The sequence below is a fragment of the Ranitomeya imitator genome, chromosome 1, assembly GCF_032444005.1.
Source record: "Ranitomeya imitator isolate aRanImi1 chromosome 1, aRanImi1.pri, whole genome shotgun sequence".
In the NCBI taxonomy this organism is placed as follows: Eukaryota; Metazoa; Chordata; class Amphibia; order Anura; family Dendrobatidae; genus Ranitomeya; species Ranitomeya imitator.
The window spans coordinates 339195076-339204636 of NC_091282.1; the positions used below are offsets into that span (position 1 = coordinate 339195076).

At 44.8% G+C, this 9561-nt stretch overlaps 1 protein-coding gene across 1 annotated transcript in view; it reads right to left on the reverse strand.

Moving 5' to 3' along the window:
- Nucleotides 1-9509, reverse strand: part of SLC8B1 (solute carrier family 8 member B1) — a 67881-nt gene extending 58372 nt beyond the window's left edge. Inside the window, exons 1-2 of the mRNA XM_069759759.1 lie at nucleotides 9383-9509; nucleotides 6045-6087 (exon numbers count right to left, since the gene is read on the reverse strand). The gene's annotated coding sequence lies outside the window, so the exon portion shown is untranslated. The remainder of the gene's footprint in view (nucleotides 1-6044; nucleotides 6088-9382) is intronic.
- Nucleotides 9510-9561: the final 52 nt, after the last annotated feature.

Here is a 9561-nt window from a genome sequence, read left to right on the forward strand (position 1 = left end):
GGTGGAACTTGCACTATTGCTGACTGACTAAATACTTTTTTGCCCCACTGTATAAGGACACACTCACACGGTTTAGTATTTGGTCAGTATTTTACCTCAGCATTTATAAGCCAAAACCAGGAGTGGGAGAAAAATATAGAAGTGGTGACGGGTTTCTAATAAACTTTTCCTCCGATTGTTTTATTCCAAGTTTTTGCTTACAAATTCTGAGGTAAAAAACCTGACCAAATAACGTGTGAACGATGTCTAATACAGGAGGCGATGACATACAGGTATATACTGGGGGGAAAATGAGAGACGTGGGGGGGGGGAATAAGACGTGAGGTGCTATGACGAGAGACGCGAGGCGCTATGACTAACCAGTTAGTTACTATGCCTAGGCAACGCTGGGCTCTTCAGCTAGTATTATATAGAATACACTTACATGAACTATCCCATAAATTAGGCCATAGAAACAAATACAGCAATTAACGGAGGCCAAAATAAAATCAAGGTATAAAAAGTAGGCAATAAATATTACATGTACAGAAATAATTTAGCTGTTATACATGGCTAGAGCTATTAAAGATATAAGAAATATAACATCAAAAAGTATACATATCCCATATAGTAGTCAGTGTACACAGAATCACATTTAAAGTGACAATCTTTGACCTATATGTACACCCTAGCAGGTAATACTAATTAAAGTCAGATTGTATGTATAAACATATGTCAGCAACTGAGTAAACACATGGATCATTAGGTAATGAGTTACATAGGGGTATGCATAAGATATTGGTGCATAGGTTAGTGACAAGATAAGTGAATTTAAGGCAAAGATAAGCCCTCTCATATAAACCTGAAGATAAGAGTACAGTATAATCTCAATGCAACCCTTTTGTTTGTCACGATTAGAGATGGGCAGACCCATGGATGTTTTTTGGTCCGGCAGGTTCGACCAAACAGTTAAGAAAAATTTGGGTAGAAGAACAGCAACCGAAACCCAGGGGAAATGGGGGTGCCAAACATCCAGTGTTTACCACGCTGTCATGTACATTACAGCACAGCAAACACTGCCTCTGATCGGCGACAAAAATCATTACCACCGGTCAGACAGCTGCGGTTCTGACACTGTGCGTGAGCATACGGCTGCAGTCTGAAGTAAAAAGTTTACCTATGGTCACTGGCATCAGCTAATGGGACTACTAATCCCATCAGGCTATGCCTGATGCCGCTAACAGATGCCTATGGATGGAGGAAAGGAACATTTACTACCAGACCAGTATTTGTAATGATTCCTGTGGCCAGCTGGGGTAAGTGACGGAGTCAGCAACTTTGTGTTCCATCACAACTAACAGTATGCGTGTCTTGAGAACACAGATTCTGTTAATGTAGCAGACAAAACAGCTCACGACCAGACAGGCCCTTCTGGCATTTGCCAGAATTTCCAGATGGCCAGTCAGGCCCTGGTCCAGACAGAGAACCACTGGAGAATGAAGTGCTGCGAGGTCAGTTTAAGTGACTAGCGTAGACGCCAGAGGTTACTGAGGCTGCATTCCAAGCCGGGCCCCTGAACTGCGGGGACCTTGGAAACATCACCGCTAGCAGTGTGAGAAAGTCTCACGGTGCAGCGGTGAGTTCACCGCAGTACACCGGGAGGAATTCCTCATTTCTCCTGGTGACAAGCATCTTATAGAAGTCTCTCCATTACGAGAGAGAGAGAGAGAGAGAGAGAGAGAGAGAGAGAGAGAGAGAGAGAGAGAGAGAGAGAGAGAGAGAGAGAGAGAGAGAGAGAGAGAGAGAGAGAGAGAGAGAGAGAGAGAGAGAGAGAGAGAGAGAGAGAGAGAGAGAGAGAGAGAGAGAGAGAGAGAGAGATGCTGAATTCCTGTGTTTGATGGTCAGTGAGCGATTTTCCGACTTGCAGAAAAAAACATTCCTCTGAACGTTTTCTCTACCCGACGGACAGATATTTTCCGACGGATCCAGTGCACAACCAATGAAACGGATGGCCTGTTTTTTCGACGGGAGGAAAAAGACAGAAGTATGAAAGAGGCTAAGGGGTGGTGGTGTGGTGGTTGCCCTGTCCAACAGAGCAACAAGTTGGGCTGGATGAATCAGACATCTAGTGTGAACCACGTCAGCACCAGAGGTTCTTCCTCATCATTATGGTTTCATCACAGCATTTAAATAATAATAATATAATATATATACACATACACTGTATATATACATACATATACACATACATACATACACCCTCTACGGGTTATTAAGTACAGTAATAGAATTATAAACACATACATTTGGCCTGGGGCCATACAGCAACTTTGGCTCCTGTCGTGTCTGATAAATCAGTGCAATTCAAGTGAATGGTGGGTTAGTTTCCAATTGCTGTTTCCGCCCAACAACCCCAAGGCATAATTTTATGCTTCCTATGCCAAATTTTATGGTAATTTGGAGCTAAATAAAGACAAATGGTGCATTGAATGCAGTGGATGTTCTACACTAATAACCATAACAAAGGCGATTCATAGTAGCAAGAAATACAAGTCTCATAGTATACCTAACAAAAGAAGCCAGTATTAACTATCAATTAGGCTGGTACATAGCAATTAAGTCATTTTAATGTTTGCGTTCCTCCTCATCTTGAAATTTTAGATCTACTATTATCAAATTGTTCCCTGTTGCATGATTTGCAAAGCGCACACCCCTAGGGGTTCAGCATGCTTCTAGAGCCGCGGCTGAGATACCAACCGTACCACAGAAAGGGGACATGCCGATATAGCAGCCGTTCTTTACCCTACCTCTATGCAGGAAAACAGTCATTAAGTGCAGAGTATTGAGCAAGTAAATGGCTTTACAGGTCAAGGTTGTAATATCAGATTGGTTTACTAAAGGTACCTTCACACATAACGATATTATTAACGATATCGTTGCTTTTTGTGACGTAGCAACGATATCGTTAATTAAATCGTTATGTGTGACAGCGACCAACGATCAGGCCCCTGCTGGGAGATCGTTGGTCGCTGAATAAAGTCCAGAACTTTATTTCGTCGCTGGACTCCTGCTGACATCGCTGGATCGGCGTGTGTGACACCGATCCAGCGATGTCTTCACTGGTAACCAGGGTAAACATCGGGTAACTAAGCGCAGGGCCGCGCTTAGTAACCCGATGTTTACCCTGGTTACCATCCTAAAAGTAAAAAAAACAAACGCTACATACTTACCTACAGCCGTCTGTCCTCCAGCGCTGTGCTCTGCACTCCTCTTGCACTGGCTGTGAGCGTCGGTCAGCCGGAAAGCAGAGCGGTGACGTCACCGCTCTGCTTTCCGGCCGCTGTGCTCACACAGACAGTACAGGAGGATTGCAGAGCACAGCGCTGGAGGACAGACGGCTGTAGGTAAGTATGTAGCGTTTGTTTTTTTTACTTTTAGGATGGTAACCAGGGTAAACATCGGGTTACTAAGCGCGGCCCTGCGCTTAGTTACCCGATGTTTACCCTGGTTACCGGCATCGTTGGTCGCTGGAGAGCGGTCTGTGTGACAGCTCTCCAGCGACCAAACAGTGACGCTGCAGCGATCCGGATCGTTGTCGGTATCGCTGCAGCGTCGCTTAATTTGAAGGTACCTTAACTGATGTTCAGGAGCATCCATGATATAGAGTAAAGGTACCTTCACACATAACGATATTGTTAACGATATCGTTAATGAAATCGTTATGTGTGATAGCGACCAACGATCAGGCCCCTGCTGGGAGATCGTTGGTCGCTGATCAAAGTCCAGAACTTTATTTCGACGCTGGACTCCCTGGAGACATCGCTGGATCGGCGTGTGTGACACCGATCCAGCGATGTCTTCACTGGTAACCAGGGTAAACATCGGGTAACTAAGCGCAGGGCCGCGCTTAGTAACCCGATGTTTACCCTGGTTACCATGCTAAAAGTAAAAAAAAAAACAAACACTACATACTTACCTACCGCTGTCTGTCCTCCAGCGCTGTGCTCTGCACTCCTCCTGTACTGGCTGTGAGCCGGAAAGCAGAGCGGTGACGTCACCGCTCTGCTTTCCGGCTCCCAGACAGTACAGGAGGAGAGCAGAGAAGCAGAGCGCAGCGCTGGAGGACAGACGGCTGTAGGTAAGTATGTACTGTTTTTTTTTTTTTACTTTTAGCATGGTAACCAGGGTAAACATCGGGTTACTAAGTGCAGCCCTGCGCTTAGTTACCCGATGTTTACCCTGGTTACCGGCATCGTTGGTCGCTGGAGAGCGGTCTGTGTGACAGCTCTCCAGCGACCAAACAGCGACGCTGCAGCGATTCGGATCGTTGTCGGTATCGCTGCAGCGTCGCTAAATGTGAAGGGGCCTTAATATTAAGTCCTCAGTGTCAACACAACTGGTGGACAATATGTAAAGGAGGTGACTAGGATTTGTTAAAATCAACTCAAAGCAGGTAAATATAATTATGTACGTGGTTAAGTGACTGCGGCCACCACTCATCGTCTAGCAGGAAACCTGCACTGGTGACCTGTCTGAGCGTCACCTCCGCCATGAGATATTATATGGACAGGGATTGTTTGGGCTGCTGGTCAGTGAGGCCTGTGATAGTGAAGGACACAAGTGTTTTGTGAGGGCCAGAGAGCCCAAAGGCTATTCTGAGCCGTGATGTATTTTGCTAATGACGGTTCCCACAGAACGCACTTACCGTAGACCTCCGGCATCTATATTTCCACTGTGACCATCACTTTTAATAAGGCGCAAGTAAGAAGCAAATCACCCTTTGCATGGCAGTGTGAAGCTCGCACCTACATCCGCAGCCCAAATTGATTTAATGGGGGGGATCCCAAACCTGCAGCTCCTGTCAATTTATGCTGAGGATTTATTTCGCAACATGTTCATGAGATTCCTTCAAGTCTCATGCACTTTGCAGGCACTATAAAACTCAGGTTTTTATGCAGGTGAACTTTTACACCATGGGAACTGGCTTTACAACTAGTTGCAATCAACTTTAGGAAAGGAAGTTTCTTTTTCCATATGCTAACAATCTCTCAGACAATGGAAATTCAAGTTGTCATAACATTTCTTTCTAAACTGTAGGAAATGGATGTCTGTGCTCGTTATTTGGTGCAGTTCTCAATCAGGTCAGTAACAAGTGCCGGTAGCAACGGCTGCTTCTTGAAGAGCTACCTCTCAAGTACAAGTGTATAATCGACATTCCAGGCATAGCAAGAGCCATGGACCAATGCTTAATACATCTAACTTACAGCATTGCCTGTTAAATCCTGGAACGTCCGGACACTTTGCCACAGGTTTGTGGTTTCAACAACAATACTCAACATAGGGTTTAGGAAAAAAATCCCAATGCACATTGGAATCTGAGTAAATTGGATTTAAACAAGGTGCAGCAGGATAAGTGGTCCTACAGACCCCATAGAGAAAGCAGCCAAGTCTCCTGGGTGTGTAATCCTCCAGCATCTCCAGACACCGCACTAAGGTATGTAATACGGGTTACATTGTGCATCTTTGGTGCGAGACATTGCATTTCATAGACTTATTTATTATAATTAGAAGTAACATTTCTGGGTCTGAAGGTTTCAAAACAAGCTAAGGAGGTTTATACAGAGCCAAGTGTCCCACAGATGGCCATGTAATGTCTTTTAACGGTGCCATCCATGAAGGGATTTTTTTTTTAATTAAAAGTAATTAACTAATTGCCATGGCAAGTCAGTAGACATGTCACAACACCGCACGGGTCCAGTCCAACTTATGCACTTAGAAACATTGCGTCCTGCCACACCTAGCCAATCATAAGGATTTCACTAACTAAATGTTTTAAAGCCGTATGTATCCTATAAATCGGCTTGGATTCGAGTACTCAGAAAATAATTATTGGCCGCTTCTCCCAGGTTACAGCAAATATGTCAGAAAGTTTGGACTAGTCATTGAGCATTCAATGGCGTTTACCCTGCTGAAGGGCCCTTAAATCAAAGATCTGGAACTTTATGGTCAACTTATTATTCGATTATACTGAATATATTCACTGGTTCATGTTTGCAGAGACTTACGACTGTCAGATGCTGGGGTTTTCTGAGAGATGAAAGGAGAACACTAGAAAGAGAAGGAAAACATGATGAGTGTAAATGTCTGGAAACAGGCAACATGCATCCTGTAAAGCAGTTTACCATGGTGCATAGTAATATTTGGCTCTACATAGTCAGTGTATGGAACACATACTTGGTGCCCTATTGACAAAATGGTGCCAGTCTCAATCACTGAACAATGGGCTTGGATAGTCTATGGCGGCCATTTCATAGACAGGCAATCCGGGCTCCAGATGAAGAGCAGCACAACCGCGGACTCCCTGACATACTAGACTCTAGGATATATAGTACAGAACCATAAGTAATGAGGTTGCCACAATCCCATTAAATAAAAATAAATAAATGATAAAAAAATGGGCACAAATAGGTAGCGAAATAAATCCTCCCATACTTTACTTGCAGTAATATCCAGCAGGTGTCTCACGGGACCACTGCAACGGAACAGCAGCTACTGATCAGCTTGAAGTGGCCACGTCAAAAACGCCAACCAGATTTTGATGTCTCAAGACCGGCGGGGGACACCGCATTGAAAGGACAAGCAGGGCTGTTCACGAAAAAGACTTTTCTTTTTATCTTAAACACTATACACCATCTTCGACCCCATTAACATTAAGTTTTAAAGTAGCAAACAACGCCTATTAATGGATATTTGTTATACTCACTTATATGGCACCAACACATTCCAAATACTGTTCCCAGTGAGGCTCACGATCTGAATTATTTGGCAGTATGTCTGGATGTAAATATACAATCCCAAGGTCTACAAGGTGTACTCACATCTTGGTGTATAAGTGCACTTCACACAATCGTGCAGTCAGAATTACCAAACACAACGATATTAAATATAAAGGGCACAGTATTTCTCAACAGGGCTAAATTATGTCATATGGTTCCAGAAGAATCATTTACTGTAGTTGTTCAGTGGCTTGCGAAAGTATTCACCCCCTTGGCGGTTTACCCATTTTGGTACATTACAACCTGTGCTTAAATATTTTTGTAATCCGATTTGTGTGTAATGCATCAGCACTAAATAGTCTAAGTTTGTGAAGTGAGAAAAATATAAAACATAAATTACATTTAAGGGATTAAATAGCTAAAAATTGGCGTGTGCGTATGTATTCACCCATTTTCCTATGAAGCCCCCTAAAAATTTCTGGTGCAAACAATTCCCTTCTTAAGTCACATGATTGGTGTTGGGAAGTCCACCTTTGTGTAATCTAAGTGTCACATGGTCTGTCAGTATATACACACCTTTTCTGAAAGGCCACAGAGGCTGCAACACCATTAAGCAAGAGGCATCACGAGCCAAACACCATGAAGACCAAGGAGATCTCAAAACAAGTCAGGGATAAGGTTGTGAGAAATACAAATCAGGGTTGGGTTATAATAAAAGATTATCCCAATATTTGATAATACCCCTGGAGCACCATCAAATCCATTAGCATCAAATGGAAAGAACTTGGTAACACGACAAACTGCCAAGAGGTGGCCGCCCGCCAAAACTCTGAGCCCGGGCAAGAAGGGCATTAACCAGAGAGGCAGCAGAGACCAAAGGTAACCCTTAAGTAGCTGCAGAGTTCCCAAGCAGAGACTGGAGCATATGTCCATTATGACCACAATAAGCTGCACACTCCATAGAGGTGGCCTTTATGGAAGAGTTGGCAGAAAAAAAGCCTTTACTTACACACAAAAATTGTAAGGCTTGTTTTGAGTTTCCCAAAAGATATGTGGGAAACTCTCCAAATGTCTGGAGGAAGGTGCTGTGGTCTGATGAGACCAAAAATTAAACTTTCTGACCACCAAGGTAAATGCTAAGTCTGGCGCCAAACCAACACACTTCATCAGCCCAAGAACACCATCCCCACAGTGAAACATCATGGCAGCATAATGCTGTCAAGATGTTTTTTGGCAGAGGGGACAGGGAAAATGCTGTGTTTCAGTCTGTCAGTGACTTGAGACTGGGACAGAGGTTCATCTTCCAACAAGACAATGACCCAAAGCAACACTTGAGTGGTTTAAAGGGGAAACATATTTTGGAGTGGCCTAGTCAAAGCCCAGACCTTAATCCAATTTACAATCTGTGGTCAGACGTGAAGAATGCTGTTCACCAGAGGAAACCATCTACCCTGAAGGAGCTGGAGCAGTTATGCTTTGAGGAATGGGCAAAAATCTCAGTGGCAAGATGTGTAAACGTCATAGAGACTTATCCAACAAAATTTTCAGCTGTAATCACTGCCACAGGAGACTCAAAGTACTGACTTTAGGGGGGGGGGGTTGAATAGTTATGCACACTGGAGTTTAAAGGTATTGTGTCCTGTTATTTGCTGCCCAATAAAAAGGAAACCAAATGTTCAAAGTTGTAGGCATGTTCTTTATAGGAACTGATGCCAACCAAATATGCCAAGGATGGGGGGTGTTGAGTACTTTCACAAGTAGCTACATATCCATTACGTTATCTCAGCTCATCAGGAAACCTTAACGTAAAGGCATACAGAAGAAATAGGTCACAAAAGGGTATTGCCAGATCTATGCGGAACCATCCACGGGCCTGTACGGCGGTGTTCAGGCTGATCAGGTCTGTGGCACACTAGTCACACATTGCTATAACAGGGTTTGGGTATTTTTGGGCTGAATGATGAAGGGGCAAATTGTGAGGGAGTGGGGCGGTTCAGAGTGATTTCTCACCACCGTGGCACCACTCGGATTACACTCGCCACACAATGGGCGTACAAGAGAAAAAAACCAATCCTACAGATGACAATGTCACATGGGCTTGTCTGATCTCGAGTCCCAACCTGCCAGACAGGAAGATCAGCCACCGCCGGCTCGGGACAAGCACAACAAGGCTCTTAAAGGGATTCCGAGTGTATTATACTTAGCTACCCAGCACGGTGTAGCAGCATTATACAGCACCCGGGGTATTGGATTTCACCTGTTTTACCAAAGGCGAATACTCCCCCCACTGATCCCCCAACACCCCTCTCCCACTGCTTCATGGGCTTTCACCAGTCTCATAATTCTGCTTTTAGCCAGACAGGCACGTGACTACTGCAGCCAATCACTGACCAAGGTATCACTGTTACAGTCAGTGATTGGCCGCAGCGGTCACACAATGGATACATACCTGGTACACGCCGCACAGAGCCAGGCTCTCTATACAAGCTGTACATGATCTATTAGCAGCGTGTAGGTGTGAGGGAACGGCGGACACATCACTAGGCACATGGCCTGTCAGGGCCCTGGAAAAGCTGGGTGACAAGCCCCACACCCGGCTGTACTGCATGCTCAGGTGGGCACATTACCTGCACGATGGCGGCTCAGACCCCTGTGCACATGCCTCAGGAAGGCAGCAGCCGGTCCCCGCACACACAGCAAGCAGCTCTGCCTGGTCAGCTGAGCCGACAGACTCTTGAGAGAGACAAACACGCCCCACCCACAGCACGTGTCTCATGAAAGGGGCGTGGTCTGTTTAAAGCCCCAC